Source organism: Manis javanica, chromosome 6 (genome assembly GCF_040802235.1).
Source record: "Manis javanica isolate MJ-LG chromosome 6, MJ_LKY, whole genome shotgun sequence".
In the NCBI taxonomy this organism is placed as follows: domain Eukaryota; kingdom Metazoa; phylum Chordata; class Mammalia; order Pholidota; family Manidae; genus Manis; species Manis javanica.
The window spans coordinates 93,062,561-93,083,325 of NC_133161.1; the positions used below are offsets into that span (position 1 = coordinate 93,062,561).

Sequence of the window (20,765 nt, forward strand, 5' to 3'; positions counted from 1 at the left end):
TATTAACACACCTTCACAAGGGAAATATTATGCATCTTTTGTCTTGCTAAGGGAAGGGAAAACAAGCTTTAGCTTTGAAGCCAGAGAGGGTAAGTAGTAGGTGACTTTGGGGTACTTAAGAACCCTCTTTTTAATGTTGATTAACTATTTTTTAAGGCCTTTTCTTAGTCAAACTGGAGAGGAAAATAATACAAATAAAATTTTTAAAATCAGGCATTTAGAGAACAGAATATTCACTAAACATCCCCTTGATCCTTTAAGTTTTTGAGCACATTTTCATTTCTTGAGAATTGGAGAGATACTGATTCCACTTCTAGAATCTCCAATCCAGATGACTTCTACTGATAGAGTTACAAAAGAAGCCGGGTACAAAGTACAACTCATGTATATATACCTTTCACATATGTCACTCAGGTTATTTCACAGAGGCTTCACATCACCAAATAGCTAAAGCATGTTCTGAAAACTAGGCTTCCCAAGATTGAGAAATTCTCTAATTTCTTCATTTTGACTCCAAGTATCAGAAAACTCTTTGCAGCCCTGCCCATGGTGAGCTGCATAAAAATGGTTGCTTTTAGCATTAGACCAAGACACACAGCTTGGTCTCAAATTTCTCCCAGTTTAAGAATATGGCTGGGTGCTCACTTCAGCAGTGCATATACTAAAAAATTGGAACAATACAGAGAAGATTAGTATGGCCCCTACACAAGGATGACATGCCAATTCATTACTACTTCTCTCACTTCAGTTACTTCAGAGACTTCAACTAGCACCATTTTTAGAAACAAAACACATTTAGAAAAAACATATTTAAAAAACAAAATACAAATAGTCTACTTAATTATTGGTTATGGTTGATGGGTTATGAGGATATGGCTAATTATGGAAATATATCAATCATTCATAGTTAGGAAACTTACCTAACAGTTTCAAAAGAATTTACATCAATAACAAACTTACTCTTCATTGGTAGATGAGGGCGGGGGGAGGGGGTTGGAATTCTGGAAGCCTGGATTGAGAATACCATGCGGTTAACACATAAGGAGGTGGAATAAATGGCAAGAAAAATTTTCTTAAGAAATACAATTTATCCAAAGTTATATAATAAAAAATTGTGTGAACAGTTCTATATATTGAAGAAATTGAATCTGTAACTTAAAATCCTCACAAAATATAAAACTCCAGCCTTTAAAAAAATAAAAAAAGAATATGGCTGGAAGTGGGAGCTTTTTTAAGATCAGATATTTTTGTCAAACTTTTTTGGGTTATATCTCAGTAGGGTAGGTAGAAGAGGGAGAAGAAGTTGAAAGTAGGGGGCTTTGATATATTGTTCTGTACATTTTTTTTTAATTTGAATACTTTACACTGGAAAACTACTGCTTATGTAGTTTGTTTTAAAAAATTAATCCTTCCCTGATGAGTAGGTTTGGAGAAAAATTAGAGAATAAAAAGATTGTTGATATAACAGCAATCTTAGACATATATGCACCAAATAACAGAACTTCAAAAAACATAAAATGAAAAATGATAGAATTGAAAAATCCACAATTACATATTACAATCCTTTCTTAACAGGGTAAGTAGACAAAATATCAGGGAAGTATAACAGACTTGATAATATTATCAGTGAACTTAACAAAATTGTCATTTAAAGAACACTATACTCAACAATTGCAGAATAGTTATTCTTTTCAAGGATACATGCAGTGTTCATCAGCATAGACTATGCTGGGCCATAAAAAAAGTCTGAGAACATTAAAGGGTTGAAATCACATAAGGTATGTTCTTTAACCACACAGAATTAAATTAGAACTGGAAAAAAAGATATCTGGAAAATCTTCAAATATTTGGAAATCCAGCAACCCACTCCAAATAGCCCATGAGTCAAGAAAGAAATATAAGGTAAGCTAGAAAGTACTTTTATAAATATGAAAAAGCAGCATATGGAATTTTGTGAGATGTACTTAAAACAGTTCTTAAAGAGAAAATTTATACCTGTAAATATTCATATTAGAAAATAAAGTTAAAATCAATGATCTATGCTCTCATTTTACAAGGTAAGAAGAGCAAATTAATACCAAACATAAACCAACAGAGAATTAAAGGTAATAATGGAAATTTCAACTAAATGGAAAATGAATAAACAATCAAAAACATCAGTGAAACCAAAAGTTTGTTCTCTGAAAGGACCAAAAACTGATAAATTTCTAAATAGACTCTTAAAGAATAAACATAGAAAAGATAAATTATTTGTGTCAGGAATGAAAGAGGGACAGGACTACAGATCATCTAGACATTACAAGAATAATAAATCGTGTAAATATACCAACAAATTTGATAATTTAGGTGAAATGGATGAGTCCCTTAAATATACAAACCCCAAAACTGACACAAGATAAATGCCAATACATTTGATCACTGAGAGACACAAATAGTGTACTTAATACCTTTATTTATTTAAAACTCAGCTTAAATATCCCCTCAGAGAGGTCTTATTGCTTCTATAATTTTAATAAAAATTTTGACTAGATAAAACATGTATTAACATTTTCATAGGTGTATTAGTTTACTTGGGTTGCCATAACAAAATGCCAAAGATTGGATGGCTTAAACAACAAATGTTTATTTTCCCATAGTTTTGGGGGCTGGAAGTCTGTGATCAAGTGCCAGAAAATTGGGTTTCTGGTGAGAATTCTTTTCTTGGCTTCAAGACCACCACCTTCCTGTGTCCTCATGGTTTTCTCGCTGTGCATGCATTGAGAGAGAGAGAGATATGGGGTCCCTTTCTCTTTTTATAGGGACACCAGCTCATTCTAATTAGGGTCCCTTCCTTACGTCCTCACTTAACCTTTAATTATCTCCATAAAGGCCCTATGTCCAAATATAGTCACATTGGAGGTTGGTGCTTCAAGAAGTGAATTTAGGTGGGGGAAACAATTCTGTCCATACTAAAAGGGCATAAAGAAAACAATATAAGGAACATGAGATATGGTCCACCCTGTTTAAGAAGGAAACATTACCTACCTTAACTTTGAAAACCCCTCCTTGCCCTTTCATAATACCATCCCTTTTCATCCCCATTCACAAATAACCATTATCTTGAATTTTGAGTTTATCATTGTCTTGTTTTTATTTATAACACTATCATGTATTTGTGAATCTAAACAGTAATGTGCCACAAATTTATGTAAATAGAATGGTATTGCATGTATTTTTCTGCAACTATCTTCTGTTGCTCAACAACATCTGAGATTCATCCTGTTGTGTGACGCTGTAGTTAACTCATGTTTTTATACTGTATAGCAAATTACTTTGATGGGAATTCGGGTTGCTTCCAGTTTCTTGCTGTTAAAAACAGTGTAGCTCTACATAGCCTATAGATGTCTTTTGGTGGACAAATGCAAGAATTTCTTTAGGTCAGAGGTTGGCAAACAGTTTCTATTAGAAGCTAAATGGTAACTATTTAAGCCTTTGTGGGCCTTATACTGTCTATCTTTACTAACTGTGCCCATATATTGTGAAAGTAGCCAAAGGCAACACATAAACTAATGGGTGTGTTTGCATGGCAAAAACATTTTACTTAAAAAAACAGGACTAGCTGCTACTTCTATAGCTTTTTTTCTTCCTTCCTAATTACAACCCTTATATAGAATTTGTGCCTCATATCGAATTTACCGAGTATCATAATTCCTCCAAGTGGTAAAGATACCTCGAGACAAATGCTGGGCATAAAACCCACAGGGCATAAATCTGCAAAGAAGTAAAAAGCTAACCTCTTCAAACAATATTGCTTCTCTCTCACTTACCAACTTTACATTTCCCTGTCTGGCCCCGGAAGATGACTGGTTAGCCAGAGACGGGTAAGATTCCTCAAGGGAGGAACAACCTAAGAGAGGCACAGTCGCGGGGGGGCCATCAGGTGAGAAATTGGGGATCAGCAGAGGTGAGGCTTAGAACCTCAACCCCCCTGTTTTGAGAGAAATCTTCTGCATCCATTGATGTTTTGTTGCCCTTGTCTAGCTTGGATTAATACTTAGCTTATAGGCACAGACCTGATCATCTTCATTTGCTTTCTTACAGCACTAAACTATGTTTTCTACCTTTATCTTGCATCTACCTACCACTTCAGCATTTTATTAAAAAAAAAAAAAAAAATAATAATAATAATAAGGGAGAAATGTGGGATTCACATATAAATCAAGTATAAAAATCAAACGAATATTCATATTTGACCTGATTGTTTATAGTTCATAATGCGTGATCAAAACCGAAAGTTTCTGTGATGACTGCCCTTGTACTGTTCACCATGTAAGAACTTATTCACTATGTAAGAATTTGTACACCATGTAAGAACTTGTTCGTTGTGCTTCAGAAGATCCGAGACTGACGAGAATTAGACTTGGGGTGGATTAATGATTGTGCATTGAGTCCCCTGTACAGAATTTTATTGTTGTTAACTGCTAACAACCATTTGATCAATAAATATGAAAGATGCCCTCTCAAAAAAAAAAGAAAATAGGACTAGGGCTAGATTTGAATATCAGGACATAATTTGTTGACCCGGCTCCAGGTTATTAACTAGAAATGAAACTGTTGAGTCATATTTAATGCATATTTAATTGTAACTTGGCTAAATAATGCCACCTTGTTTTCTCAGGAGATTATGTCAATTTACACTCCCAACAGCTTTTTAGAAGATTGTCAGGTGCTTCATATCCTTGCCCAAGTTTGAAAAGATCATACTTTATCTTTTTGCTAATTTGAAGGGGATGAAATGACATCTAGTTGTGATTTAAAATGCATTTCTGTGATTACTAATGAGATCGAACATTTTTTATCTGTTTTCTCTCTGTGAATGGTTTTTTGAAATTATATCTCCATTTTTTATTGGAGTGTTTATCTCATTGTCATCAATTTGAAGGGATGATTTATATATTACAAATTCTAATTCTCTTGCAGTTGTAGTTTTGAAAATATCTTCCTGTTCTATGGCTTATTTCACTTTATTAATAGTGGATTTTGAGAAATGGAAGATGGGATTTTCATGTTATAAAATTTACTAATCACTAAAGATTAGTTTTTATTCTTTGTGTTTAAAGTCTGTTTAGTCTGATACTAATATGGACATATTAATTATCTTCTGAGTAAAATTTGCATAGATTATCTTTGTCTACCTTCTATTTTCAAACTCATATATCTTATACATAACACAAAAGTGAATTTTGTTTTTTTTAGCAATCTGACAATATTTCCTCCTTACTTGGATTGTTTAGTCTGTTTTACATTGATTGTGATTACTTAACTTCTATGGATATATTTCTACCATCTTATTTTATGCTTTTTTAAAATCTATGTATATTTCTCTGTGTTTCCTTTAAATTTTTACTCTTTACTCTTTCTATTATTTTTCCTCTACTATCCTGGATACTACATATTCTTATTTTTGTTCTTTTAGTGATTACCCTAACGTATGTATCCTTAGTAAGACTTGAAACCAGTCAAAAAGACACTTCTACAGTTAGTCAATAGCAAGAACTGTATAACTTTCCCATCTTAAAAAAATCAGACAAAATTTACATAATGATGGTTTTGAGATATTGGGCAACAGTCTGCAAAAAACAATAATCCTTAAAGAAAACACATGACTTGAACCCTAAGAATATGCCAGTTCATAACAAGAGAGAGTCTACAGGTCACAGCACATGATGGGGAGAATCCAGGAAGTATCCAGTGGTTTCACTGAGTTGAAGAGACAGAATTTGAAGAAGAAAGGAAACTTGAATTTGTGGGACAGAAAAGGGGAGAAAAGAGAAAGAGAGATCCAGAGGCAATTTTTGGCTGATCTGTGACTATGTTGGAGGAAATATAGAACTTGGGGAAAGGGCTGCTGGAAAAAAATGTCTCAGAATAATCTTGAGAGTTTACAGGTCAGGAGGAATTAATTTTTTTAAGCTAAAATAGAATAACCTCCTAACACAAAAGCTATCAAGTAGATTTCTCAGAAGTGTATTGTCAGGAGCCAAATTAAATCTAGACTAAAGGCTGTTCTGCACACAAAGCGTAAGAGCAATGCTCAAAAGAATCATACTGATAGCAAGTAACATAACTGCCAAAGTTCATTACTTTTGGTCTTACAAAAGCCAACATCATTTAAAGGAATAATAATTATAATAATAAAAGTAAGAATCATCAACTGTGTGAAATTCACAATGTCTGTTAGACAAAAAGAAATTACTGGGAGTACAGAGAAACAGGAAAATACAATCCTTAACTAAGAAAAAACATCCAATATCCAATAGGAACATTCTCAGAAATAACACAGATAATAGATTTAGTAGACAAAAACTTTAAGATAACAATTGTAATATGCACTACATGTTCAAAAGGGTTGAGAAAAGCATAAGCAAAAAGACCCAAATCAAAATTGTAGATATTGAAAAGTATACTACTTTAAATTTAAAAACTAATGGATGGGATTAACTATATATTAAACACTGTAAAAGAAAAAATTAGTGAACTTGAAGACATAGCAATAGAAACTACCCCCCCAAAAAACACATAGATTAAAAAGACTAGAAAAAAAAAGAACACAGCATCAGTGAGCCATGTCACCATATCAAATGTCCTGACAGATGTAACTGAAGCCATAGAAAATGAGAATGGAGAATAAGAAATACAAAATATAATTTTGAAGAAATGGTTTTCAAGCAGAAGAAAGATTAAGAAAATGACACCAACACACATCATAATCAATCTACTGAACACCAGTAATAAGGATTAACACCTTAAAAGTAGTTAAAGAGAAAGGACACATTATGTAGAGGAACAAAGATATAAATAAGTAGCAGGCTTCTTGCTGGAAACAACAATGCAAATCAGAGGACAGTGGAGCAACATCCTTAGAGTACTAAAAGAAAATAAAAGCTGTAAACTTAGAATTCTGTATCCAGCAATAATGTCTTTAAAAAAGTAAAGTAAGGACTCTTTCAGACTTATGAAAGCTAAAGAATCCTTCTTCAGCAGACCAGCACTATAAGAAATGCAAGGAAGGCATTTAAGCAAAAAGAAAATGATACCAGATGGAAATCTGGATCCACTTAAAAGAATGAACAACACTAGAAATGGTGAGTATATGAGTATATAAAAAATATGAGAGATTCTTTAATGTTATTTTTAATCTCCATAAGCTTAATTAAGGCAGGAGAATTTTTTCTAATTATCGTGCTTAGTACCTTTTAGGTATTTTATAAGTACTATTGAATGACTTAAATGCTCATGCAAATAAATGTATTTATGAAAACTATGGTATGCACTATGAAATAAAGTACAGAATACTATGAAAGAAGAGGGAGTCTAGTATGATCTCCTACTCTTCGGAGAAGAGACATTTATATTGAGACCTCAAGAATGGCAAGCTATTGGTGAGGTGAGGCTGGGCTGACAGAAAAGATCTCAGCACTTCTTTGTAATTGAGAAAAGGCCAATAGGATTGTAGATGAGTGAGCAAGAGGGAGAATTAAAAGGGAGGAGTTTTAAGATAGGGAATGTTTTTGACTAGAGAACTGTGGTAGGAATGTCCCTCCCAAAACCTCAGATTGGGATTATATTTGGAGATAGGATTTTTAAAGGGTAAATGAAATAAAATAATGTCAAATGGGTGGGCCCTGATCCATTATGACTAGTGTCCTTGTAGGAAAAAGAGACTAAGACACAGACATACACAGGAGGAAGACCACGTGGAGATGCAGGGAGAAGACAGCCTTCTGCACACAGAGGAAGCCAGTTCTGCGGGCACTTTGATCTTATTCTTCTCACCTCCACAACTGTGAGGAAATAGATTTCTGTTGTTTAAGCCGTTCAGGGTGTGGTATCTTGTTATGGCAGCCCGAACAAACTAATATAGAGACTGACATATTATGATTTACTTAAAAAATTTTAGTTTTGGTTAATTTCAGATAACCATGCCAATAGTCGAATATCAAACAAACCTTCAGGATTTATCATGTAGATAAACTACTGGCAGATGGCACCGAGTTGACTTTTTAATTACTAAATACTAGATAAATGCCAAATGACAATATTTACCTCTGCCCTTAGTGATGGGTGAGATTGATAACAAAAAAGATGCCTCTATGGCATTTAATCTCTTATGCCTGGGTGGTCTGTTTAAAGTATATTTCCTGATGCATTCAGAAGTTAGTTAAGTTGTAGGATTGGGTGTTTTATGGGGTTGCTAAATTCTAGTTGGTCTCTGCGGGCTGCTTTCAGTCTATGGTGTTGACTTGCTGTCATATTTAAAAGACATCCTTGAATCAAACCTATACATCTCTTTTGGAAGAGTTGGGCTGGGTGGTGTTCCAAATTTCAGGTTTCTTTCAAATTTACTACTAGAGGGTTCTGCTGCTTCTTAATCTACTCTTCTTACCATGGTCAACATTAAGGCTACAAGATACTTGGAACTGCAAATATTTTCTCACGTAGGAATTATTAACCTTCAGATACTTATCCACAGTTATAGACAAATGCTATTGTCTGTGTATCTGTTGCAAAACTAATATTTCTTGATATGTGATTCACTGTCCTGGATTGTTAAAATAATCTTTCTCTGTGATGCACTCTCAGCCTGCTGTTCAGTAAGACCTAATTGTGCCCATAGAGGAAGATGTGTTAGAATCGCCACGGCAGGATACAGTAACTCGGGTTGAATGGAATTACATTATTCAAAATGAAAACCCAGTGAAAAATTTGGTAGAGGGTTCCTTAACAAGTTAGACGTCTCATTTGGAGGGACATGATAATGACTTGCCATTTATCATAAAGTGTGCTTTTTGCATTAGTAATTGATTGAGTAAAATAGATAGCAGGAGCCGACTTGGATCAGAGTTTTTCAAAATAGCATCAACAGCTTCAAACACAGTGCTAATCATTTGCTCTGGCTGGCACACCAGAAATAAACAAAATATCAAAGGCTTTATTTTGATATATGGTTTCCAGCTAGCTACAAAGCAAGCAGTAGATATGCAGAGTCCTGGAGTGAAGACTGAAAGGATGAAGTTGGAAAAAGTAAACAGCCTAGTTTGGAAGGGTTCAGAAGAGTGGATTTAGAAGACTGCAAAATAGAGTGCAAAAAGAAAAGGTCTGGATTTACATGTCTCAAAAAATCCTACTCACGTAAGAAAACCAAAACCAAAAGCTGTCCAACAAGAACCTTAGCAAGAGGTGTGAGGAAGTTATAAGAAGAAAATGGTAACATTTCATTGAAACTTAAAAAAAGAAAGGTGACAAAACTGAGGATCTTGGGTGGGTAACAAAATATAGTAAAAATGTCAATTATCTGTAAATTGATGCAATTCTAATAGATGTATTTGTAGTTTATTTCTAGTGATTTCTATTCCTTTGGTTGTGCTTTTTCTGGAGATGCTCAATTTTATAAAAGAAGAATTTTTTTAAATCAGGAAAAGTGTTAACGAGAATTTTACTCTGTTCATTTTAGATGCTGGGCACACCTTTGTATGCTGACAGCATACACTTGGTGATCTGGGGGCTTGACGTCTTTGGTTGAGACTGCAGGACCACTGTCCTGAGCATCTCTGGGAGTACCATTCTCATCAGGGTCTCCTTGAATTGCAAGCACTCTCTGGAGTTTTGCAGTACACAAACTAAGCTGTTGTCCAGGGTGACCTAACCCTGCACATTGTCAAATTTTTGTTCTTGCTTTTCCCCTACTTCCAAGGAAAACCACTTATTCTTTTTCTTTAAAAAAATTTATCTTTAATAGATAACTTACCTTACTTGAGAGGTCACTTCAGCAAGATAAAGAAATTTCACCAGACTGAGAACAGGATTATGCTAAAGTTCTGAAGGTGTTTTAAAGCTCTCCACTCTTTTAATGAAAAATCAGCACACTCCATCAAGAAGTTTCTGAATTGCAGCCAGAACTCTTCATCTAAAAGGGAATGTAAGTGTTGGTCTATCAGAGAGCCAGTCACTAGCTGCCCATCACGCAGCTGACTGGTAGTAGCAATAATGCCAGCATCGATTACAGATTGTGCTACAGAAAGGACAGGCTTTGGTTTTAGAAAACTCACTGAACTATTAACTTTTGTGCATAAGTATGCAATTCCATCCTCCTTTGTAAAATATAAAGTTCCAGTTTTGGGATTTTCCCTTACCAAGTTCTAAACAATGCTTGTTTCCTATTTCCTTCAAATAGCAGCAGTGCATCCACCATCCACACTGGGCACAGCAAGTGGATTTCAACAGAGTGGCACAGATGTTTTCTTTGGTAGGATCAGACCTTTCATTTAGGGAGCAACAGCGTTTCCTTAGAATAAACAGAAGTGACCCAGGAAACACGTATTACCCAGCAATTACATTTAATGAGTAAATGTTTTAAATAGTCTGTGCCAAACATTTATCAGACCTCCTTATCCTTAATTTTGCCATCCTTCAAAATACCACTCAGTGGGAAGGAGTCTCACAAGTGGGAAATGCAGTGGTGGGCAGGTTGGACGTAGTGGGTTTGTTTCAGCATCACACAGTAGCTTATTGAAAGCATAAGACTGAATGTATGTTCTTAGGAAGCCTCAGTCCTATCATCTCAGCTCCAGCTTCCTAGCCAAGACGTGCAGTCCTCCCTTCCCTTCCCTCCCCTCTTCTCCCATGCTCAAATTCCCACTCACTAATGAATACTACTACTAGCTGTCATCAAGCACTAACTACGTCTTTCTGCTTTTTATGAATTGTCCACTTGGGGCTCTCAGAACCCTGGGGGGAGGTACTATTTTCCCCATTTTACAAATGAGAAGCTGAGGTAGAGAAAGACTCAGTAAATTGCCCCAAAACACGTATTTTATAGTTGTCTTTACTTGCCATCTAACCATGCTTAAAAGGATATTGTTCTAAACAAAACAACTTTTACTTTATGAGAAAGTCTGATGCTACTTGGTAAAATATGACTATTTTATTCATCTGCAGCATATATTGAGACACTACCCCCATTTTACAGGTTTCATTGCTTCCTGCCTCTTCCTTTGAACCCCTTAGTACAAAGACTTGAATGCCTTACATTGACTGCTTTCACTGAGCTATGGAATATTTATTTGGACCATTGTGTGTGTGTGAGTGCACATGTGTGTGTGTATGTGTGTGTGCAAGACTTTGTTATTTTTAGAGCAAGTCAAGGTTCCCAGCAAAATTGAGAGGAAGGTACAGTGATTTCCAATATATTCCTGCCCCCACACATACACAGGCTCCTGCATTATCAACATCTCCCACTAGGCTGGGGCATTTGTTACAATGGATGAACCTACATGACTCAAAGTCCATAGTTTACCTTGGGGTTTACTCTTGGTGGTGTATGTTTTATGGGTTTGGACGAATGTATTATATAGAATATTTCCACTGCCCTAAAAATGCTCTGTGTACCTATTCATCCTAACCTCCCCTCTCCTACCATCTGGAAACTACTGATCTTTTTATTACCGTCTTCATAGTTTTGACTCTTCCAGAATGTCTTATAGTTGGAATTACACAGTTTATACCTATTTAAGATTGGCTTCCCTCACTTAGTAATATGCAGTTAAGTTTCCTTCATGTCTTTTCATGGACTGATAACTCATTTCCTGTTGGTGGTAAATAATATCTCACTGTCTGGATGTACCATAGTTTGTCCATTGACCTACTGAAGGACGTCTTGGTTACTTTGAGTTTTGGCAATTACATATAAAGCTGCCATAAACATCTGTGTGCAAGTTTTTATTATTATTATTTTTTGTGGACATAGGTTTTCAACTCCTTTAATTAAATACCAAAAAGGAAGATTTCTGGATCATATGGGAAGAGTGTGTTAGTTTTGAGAGAAATTGCCCAACTATTTTTCAAAGTGGCTGAAACATTTTGCCTTCCCAACCGCAACAAATGAGAGTTCCTTCAATTCCACCTCCTCACCAGCATTTGCTGTTGGCAGTTTTCTTGCTTTTGGCTATTCTAATTGGTGTGTAGCAGTATCTCATTGTTGTTTTAATTTGCACTTTCCTGAGGGTAAATGATGTCCTGAAGAACATCTTTCCGTGTGCTTACTTGCCAGCTGCATATCTTCTATGGTGAGGTATCTGATAAAGCCTAAGGCCCATTTTTCAATTGGATTAGTTATTGTCATATTTTTGCTTTCTGTCATTTTTTAATCAACTAATGAAATACATCCAGAAACTCTACCTTCCTGAGATTATCTTTCTGTGTTTCTACAGAAAAACTGCATTGGTTGAATGTAGAAATGCTGTAGACTTTACCTGATATGATGACTTTGTTTAGGGTTAAAAGTGTGATGATGATCTGAATTCAATTTACGTCACAAAACTGCTAGTACAAAGGGAAAGATAAGAGTGAAATTAGACATGAAGAATTAACCAAGGAGTTGCAACTGTCTTCCAGAAAATAAGGCAAATTGGTAGGAAATAAAGTGTATGTGGTGGGACTTACACAAGAAAAATTTTAGATTTGCAAAAGACCTAAGATAGAAGATTAAGCATACTAACAGGAAATTAACCAGGGGAAGAATGGGAAACATCCTGCTTAGAGAACGTCCTGCTCAAAGACCATTTTCTACAAAGGGGGAAAGATATTGAGAAGTGACAGACTATTTTTATTTTCAATTACTTGATGAACTTCCTAAAAGAGTGGTGGCAGACAGAGGAGCTGGGGAAAAATGAAACAGGAAACCCACAACCAATTTTAAAGCTACTCAAAACAATCTGTTGAGCAAATAAAACAATGCATTAAAGAAAAGCTAAAATGCAGTGGGTCAGATATCTCTTATTGGGGTGATTTGGAATACAAAGGAGACAGCACTCCTGGGCTATGGCTGTTCCTTGTACCAACTCCCTCCCGGCCGACCCAAGAGTACCCAAGTGGTAGAACAAAGAAACTAAACCATCCACAACTAGCTCCCATACTGCTCATTTTTAAAAGGAAAGATTCAGTCAGCATATATAAGGATAGGAGTCAAGAAGGACCCACCATTGATAGGCTTGGCAAAACCATGCATCTCGATAAAAATGGCCCCATTCCAACACGAGCAAACGTAAAATAATGATAAATAGCACGGGACCCATGCAAACATTTTGCAAAGGTATGTAAGAAATACACAAGAAAAATGGATACTGCCAACCACACATAAGAAAAGAAAAGATCATTTTAGGAAGTATTAGTAACTTAAAAGAACATGAATGCTCTGAAAGCATCAAAGAGTAAGAAATAAAAATGGAACCATTGGAGGTATGGAAAATTGATAAGAGAAAATTCATTGAGTTTTTTTTCTGTTTCAATTATCTTTTGTAGTAAAAGAAATATAGTGTATAAGTATAGCTAAAGCCAACTCACTCCTGCCTAATCCTTCTATCCCCTGACATAATCATGCTCTAGTTTGATGTGTTTCCTTTATAGATTTACTACACATGTATGTGACCATAGAGTATAATATCAATCTATGCTTTCAAAATTCATACAATCAGTACCATACTATACACATTATTATTGTTTACCTGTTTTCTTTTTTTAACCAAATACTACCTTTAAAAAGTTTTTCCATGTGGATCTATTTCAGTCCAACTTGTACATCATTCCATTGCAGGAATAAACATCAGTTTATCCACTCTCCTACTGATACTAGGATTTTCTTTATTTACCTTTTGCAATTATATATGGATCTAGGAAAACTATCCACTTATGTCTCCTTACGTTCATATGTATATGCAAAATGATCTCTACAGCAAACTCCTAAAAAAGGGTTGAAACTATGCCCATTTCAACTGGACAAAGTATTGTCGAATTTTCTCTAAGTTATATTCTTATCAGAATTCAGAAATTTCCAGTTTCCTGCTATTCTTGCTGAACACTTGACAATTTATCGCTGTGAAATGTTGCTCTAGAGAGGTTCTCATTTGCATTGCTTGATCTCCAAAGCTATTGAGCATCTTTTCCTGAGTTTCACGGTCTACTATGAGTAGTCTTATGTGACTTGCTTGTTCCTATATTCTTTAACAATTTTAAAGATTGGGTTAATTGACTTTCTCTTATGACTAGTAAGAATTCTTTATGTGTTCTGGATATCAATCCTTCATGGACTAAAGGCATAACAAACATTTTCTTGAAACGAATGACTGCTTTTCTTTAACATTTAAAATGCCTTATTTTGCTAGAGACTAATGTTAAGTTTTACAATATATCAGTTTCACCATTCATGATCTGTGGTTTTAGGTGTTAAGAAACTGTTTTATTTTCCCCTTATGTAATAAGTACAGTCTCATACATTTTCTTCTAAAAGTTTAAAATTTGCCTTTTCATCTTTAGGTCTAAGAACTTTAAAAAAAAATTATTAGCAGATGTTGAATTTTATCAAACGCCATTTCTACACCTATTGAGATGTTTAAGTGTTTTTTTTTCTGTCAACTAGTTTATGTAAAGAATCACATTAATAGACTTTTCAATTTATCGGGAATGCAAACCTTCTTTGCAAAACACTATGATTTATACTATTTTAATACTGTGTTGAAAAAAGGTAATCCCCAAGTAACATTTATTCACAACTTTCAACCTGAATTAATGAGACAACTTCCAGGCTTTGAAATAAAGAAGCTGTTCTTGCAAAAGTTATTTTGTAAATAAAATAAATAAATAAATTCCAAATTAATGGTACAATACAATGTAAAATCATCTCACATTTCTCCAATGCATTGATACATTTGTTTCCCAACATGTTATTAGAACTTTGTTATTTTGGTTTTAAGTGAAAGTGACTTATCATTTTCCTTTATTGTAAATCCTTTTCCAGGCTTGTTATAAAGATTATAATGGGTTATAAGTGAGTTACATATATTAGAGATTATTCATTCCTTGAATTTTGGTCAGAAGTGTAAAATTCCCTGGCTTCTATTTGGGGTAGATTTAAACTTGATTTTTCAATGACTTTTGATGATTTATGTTTTATACAACATTATGCATTTTAATTGTTTTCATTCATTGGCATAAGGTGTTATAAATTGTTATGATTCTAAAATCTCTCTTGTGTCTCTGATAATTTTCACATTTTTAACCCTAATATTGTTTGTTCGTGCTTTCTGGTTTTGACATAATCATTATTAGCCAATATTGTCTATTTTATTACTTTTGTAAAGATGACAAAATAGCTCTTATAGGAGGGAGAGAGACAGCCTTTCCTTAGAATTTCAAAAATAAATATTGAAGGAATGATAAGACAGACAATCACCATTTGGCAAGTACCACAATAATAAATTTGCAGACAAGAATCATTAGTGCATGCTAAAATTAATAGGTCAAAGTATGATTTTTTAAAAAATTGCATATCTTAAACTAGCTCTCCAAAAAAATACTTGTTCATTACAAAGAGAAAAATAGTAGATTTACATTAGAGAAACCTGGCAGATGTCACCTTAGCCAAGTAACCAAATTAACATCATCAGCAAATAATATGCTGATGTCATGTACCTTGTTTTAATGCGTATTTCACTTCTGCAGAATTTTTGCCAAAAATGCATAGCCCAAATTTAAATATAAGAAGTGTCAAGCAAATCCAACGTGAGAGGCATCCTGCAGTATAACTATTTAAAATTGTCAAGTTTATGGAAAACAAAGAAAGACTAACAGCTATCCCTGATTAGAGCATACTGAGCACATGTAACACCTGAATGCAACCTGGATCGAATACAGGACTTGATAAAGGCCAAGAGTGGGGCCAGTTGGCAAAGTTCACATAATGCCTATACATAAGATAACAGCATCATATCAATGTTAATTTCTTTGTTTCAATAATTTTACTATGGTTATGTAGGAGGTCAACACTGGGCAAAGCTGGTGTGTGGGTATATGGAAAATTCTCATGATATTCTTGCAACATTTTTGTGAGTCTGAAATTACTTTAAATAAAAATAAAAAGTGGAAAACATGACACCCAGCTCTTTGATTTTGATGTTTCTTCCTAATGTCTGTGGTTACCTTTATAATTTCCTTCCTTTTCCTTTATTTTGGCTTAACTCTCCTTTCTTTTTTTCATTTTTGATTTCTTCAATTGGATGCTTACTTTACAACTTTGAATTCTTTTGGCATTTCATGCAAGGTATCTGTGCTATGTTTCTGCATAACAAATCATCCCCAGACTTGGTAGTTTAATGCAACAAACACATAGTAACCTTACAATTTCTGTGCATCAAGAATCTGGGATCAGCTTAGCTGGTTCCTCAGCTTTGTGGCTCTCAAAAAGCTGTTGTGAAGGTGCCAGCTGGGGCTACAAACATCTTAAGGCTCTTTTTTGAACTAAAAAGAGATAAGGCAAAAAAAAGAGGGCCTCAATTCCTTGCTGGCTCCTGGCCACAGGTTACCCTCAAGTCCTTCCACATGGGCCTTTCCACAGGGCAGTTCATCGCATGGCAACTTCAAAAGAGCCAGCAAGACAGAAGAGCCTGCTGTGCAAGCAAGGTGGAAGTGAGCATCTTTTATAGCCTGATCTCAGTGATATATTTGTTTGTCATATTCTACTCATTTAAAACAAGTCATCAGGTCCAGCTCACATTCAAATGGAGCAGATTACACACAGGACCCAATACCAAGAGGTGGGAATTTTGGGGAACTGTTTTAGAAGCTTCCTATCACAGTATTCAAGGTTATACATTTGTCCTCTGAGTAATGTATATTAGTGACATAACATTCATCTCATGGTTAATTCCAAATATTTTATAATTTCCAATATAATTTTATCTTTGACCCATAAACTGCATTGTGTTTTAAATTTTCCAATGTCTGTATTTCTCTCATCAAATGTTTTGCTTTACATTTCCAATGTATTCCTTTCATTTTTTTTCCTTTCATGCCTTCTATTAAATGGATTATACTTTGTTTATTTACATTTTCCCCTCGATTAGCTAAGAAGTCACATTACTATTTATTAGTGATTACTCATAAAAAGTTAACATTCATACTTGATATCTAGAGATTATCAATATATTTATAACTTTTTTCAATATTTTATCTCTAGTCTTCATCCGTCTCATTTTATAAATTACTATTTAGTAATTTACTTCTACCTTATTTTTATCCCTCATCCTCGATTAATGATACTTTTTTTTTTTCTCTCCAGCCTTTGGTTATTTCGATTTATCCACATGTTTACCAGTTTTATTTTAGTTTTAATTTTTTTTTCTCGGTGTGGGGCTTTTTGGGAAACTTATCATTGGTTCTTGTATCCTTCAGTCTGGGTTCAATTTTCTTCTTCATGAAATACACCCTTAGTAGTTCTTCTGGCAAGATTTCCATGTTGGATGTATGTTAGACCTCTTTTGCTGTGCTCCCATTCTATAAATCTTCTTTAATAACTTCCTTATTTTTTTGAAGCAGAGTAAAACTTTTATTTAAAGTTACTTACAGAGAAAGTGTGGGCAACCTCAGAGAGAGGAGTGCCTTCTTTAATAATTTTCATCTCTTCTCTTTGAGTTCACCTCCTTCACTCTCATCAGTTAAATCCTGCTATTTAGCTTAGCATTGAGTTTGATTATAGTTCAACTTTCATTATTAAAAAATCGATTTGCTTCCTTGACACTTTTCTTTTTCACTGGTATTCTTCTTTTTTTTTAAGATTTAGTACCTTTATTCATTTGCTTAATTATTATAATTACATCCATTTTACATTTTCTTAAATCTAAAGAGTATGAAGTGTTTATCCTCCTGTTTATTGTTTCTGATGACTTATCCTGTTAAGTTGTTTTCATATATATATTCCATTATAAGCTAATCTTTAATTGCTTTTCCCCCTTTGGGAATTTTATATGGAAACAATTATGATAGTATTCTCTAGAGCAGTTAGGTATTTGCATGTGTCAGATACCCCAGGTAAGTCAGGAGCCTTGGACCAATTTTCATTATAATTACAATGCAAACAAACACAGAAAAGGAAATTCACACTTAAAACTAGTCCTAGTTGTTAGAACTAGCTTTGGGCTTCAACTAATTGGAGAGATGAGCTAGCTATATGAAGGAGCTTGATTCCATTTCATATCTATTATAACCCAGAGGCCTCAATTCCTACCCTTACTGGGCATTAAAATCCTAGCTCCTCTTCATTACCAGATCTAAAAACCCAATCCTGGTGTTTTCTTATCAGCTTGAGTGCTAATCTGTTGGTTTTCCATTTTCTTTTTATTTCTGTTCCCCCAAACAGAATGATCAGACCAGCTTGGCCTGTAAAAATGTATAGTTATATGCTACCATAATGTGACTGTGCTTTCCTGGATAGTTTGAAATGCAAACCAGCAGTCAGAATTATCTAGACAATGAAAGATATCCAAATTTGCTGGACTAGTATGTCTCCTAGGAGGAGAAGTTGTACCCAAACTCAAGCTTTCCCTGGATGGGGATCCCCAGGTTTTCTAGGTACTGATATCTAAACTCAGATTGTTTGGCACCAAAGCAATTTGTTTATCCTCAAATTCTACAAGACCACTCATGCTTACATGAATAGTAACCATGACAACAGGAAGGGGGCTCTCTCCTGAAACACAGTCGCGTAAGTTGGCCAGCTAAGCCTAGCCCAATCATGCAGAAAATCATACAGAGTGAAAGGGCTAATAGGTTTAGGTGAGTATTTAACACATGTCAGATATGCATAGCAGAGAAAGAAGGTTCAAATAATACAGAACTGGTAATAAATGAAACTAAAAACATGCAAAGATGAAATAAATTTAAACTTCCCATAAATGAACAACTGAATATGTTAATCAAAATGGGTTACCTTCTTTCTGAAAAATAAATTCATAGATAGGTAGGTGGATATAAAATGACCAAGAATAAGTTTTGTTTTATGAATTACTTACATTCTAGGGTAAAATAAGCACATAATGTTATTTTGAAACAAAATATTTATCATATGAGGAAATAGAGACAAAAGATAAAATTATAAAACAAAAAAAGTAAAGGAAAATCTTTAATCTTAAATTCTGAATTGGAAATATCAGGGTGAACTCATTATTTTTCTCCCTTAAAATTTTTTTTTTCTGGTTTTGACCTCTAAAACAATACACATAGTCAGTGGTTCTCAATACATTTTTTTCTTTTAAAATAACCTAGGACTGGTGTAGGAAATGATGTCCAGGAAGATTCTGGAACATCTTGTTGGTATAAGAAGCAGTGAAGCTATGAAAGGTTAGATCACGTCAAAAGTACATTAAGGCAGCTTGATAGCCTCCCATGGCAAAAGATATGACAATCTGAGCATCAGTGAAGATAATGATTATAGTTATTTAAAACACACTGAAAATATAAAAATCTAAGGGTTATTAGTGATGTTAAAAAAAAAGAATAAAAAAAGAAATACAACATAACTTGTACAATAATGGAAGTTGCTGGGACTCAAACTCTTAATTGATAATGAAGGGAAAAGAGCTGAGTTCTTTCAGGATAAACTGCATTTTGGAGGAAATGAACATTGTCAGTGGATGAAGAAGTTTTTCCATAGGAAAACTGCAATAAATGCAAAAGAAATTACGGAATTAGGAAAACCAACATGTTACATCTTCTAAATAACAACTTCAGACAATGGTATCAGTGGGCTATAAAGCTGCTAGATGAAATGTCGACAGAAATTTTTACAAGTGAAGGAAGCAGGTTGGCAGCACTTGAACCCTGAACCTGAGTATCTCTTAAAAGTGAGACAACCAGACTTAGGTGCCTCCTAAAAAAATGCTGTGTGAAACTATAGCACCAACGTGATGAAATTTAGCATGAATATAAGTTAGCCTTCAGATATAACACCTTGTCTACAGGAAATACAGAAGAAATAAGTTAAATCATATCAAGAGAAAACAATCAGCAACATTCAGAACATGGAAAAGACTCAGTTTCTTTAATATTTTAAACATAAACAACTCCAATAGTGTGGTTGGATGGTTGTTAAGGATGGATGGGAGCTGTACAAAGGTTCCTTCCACTCTTTTTTTTTTTTATATTGAAGGGTAGTTGACACACAGTATTACATTAGTTTCAGGTGTACAATACAGTGATTTAACATTTATATACATGATAATTCTAGGTACCAGCTATCACCTTACCAAGTTGTTACAATATTTTGACTATATTCCTTATGCTATACATTACATCCCAGTTATTTATTTTACAATTGGAAGTGTGTACTTTTTTTTTTTTTTGGTGAGGGCATCTCTCATATTTATTGATCAAATGGTTGTTAACCACAATAAAATTCTGTATAGGGGGGTCAATGCTCAATGCACAATCATTAATCCACCCCAAGCCTAATTTTCATCAGTCTCCAATCTTCTGAAGCATAACGAACAAGTTCTTACATGGAGAACAAATTCTTACATAGTGAATAAGTTCTTACATGGTGAACAGTGCAAGGGCAGTCATCACAGAGGCTTTTGGTTTTGATCATGCATTATAAACTATGAACAATCAGTTCAAATATGAATATTCATTTGATTTTTATACTTGATTTATATGTGGATACCACATTTCTCTCTTTATTATTATTATTTTTAATAAAATGCTGAAGTGGTAGGTAGATGCAAGATAAAGGTAGAAAACATAGTTTAGTGTTGTAAGAGAGCAAATGTAGATGATCAGGTGTGTGCCTGTAGACTATGTGTTAATCCAAGCTAGACAAGGGCAATAAAACATCCGCAGATGCAGAAGATTTCTCTCAGAACAGGGGGGTGGGGGGTGAGGTTCTAAGCCTCACCTCTGTT

The 20,765-nt window shown here is 34.4% G+C and overlaps 1 non-coding gene across 1 annotated transcript; it reads left to right on the plus strand.

Annotated features, from left to right (window-relative positions):
- Window positions 1-637: 637 nt before the first annotated feature.
- Window positions 638-746, plus strand: LOC118971042 (U6 spliceosomal RNA). The gene has a single exon (XR_005059295.1). It is a non-coding gene; the product is annotated as a U6 spliceosomal RNA (small nuclear RNA).
- Window positions 747-20,765: the final 20,019 nt, after the last annotated feature.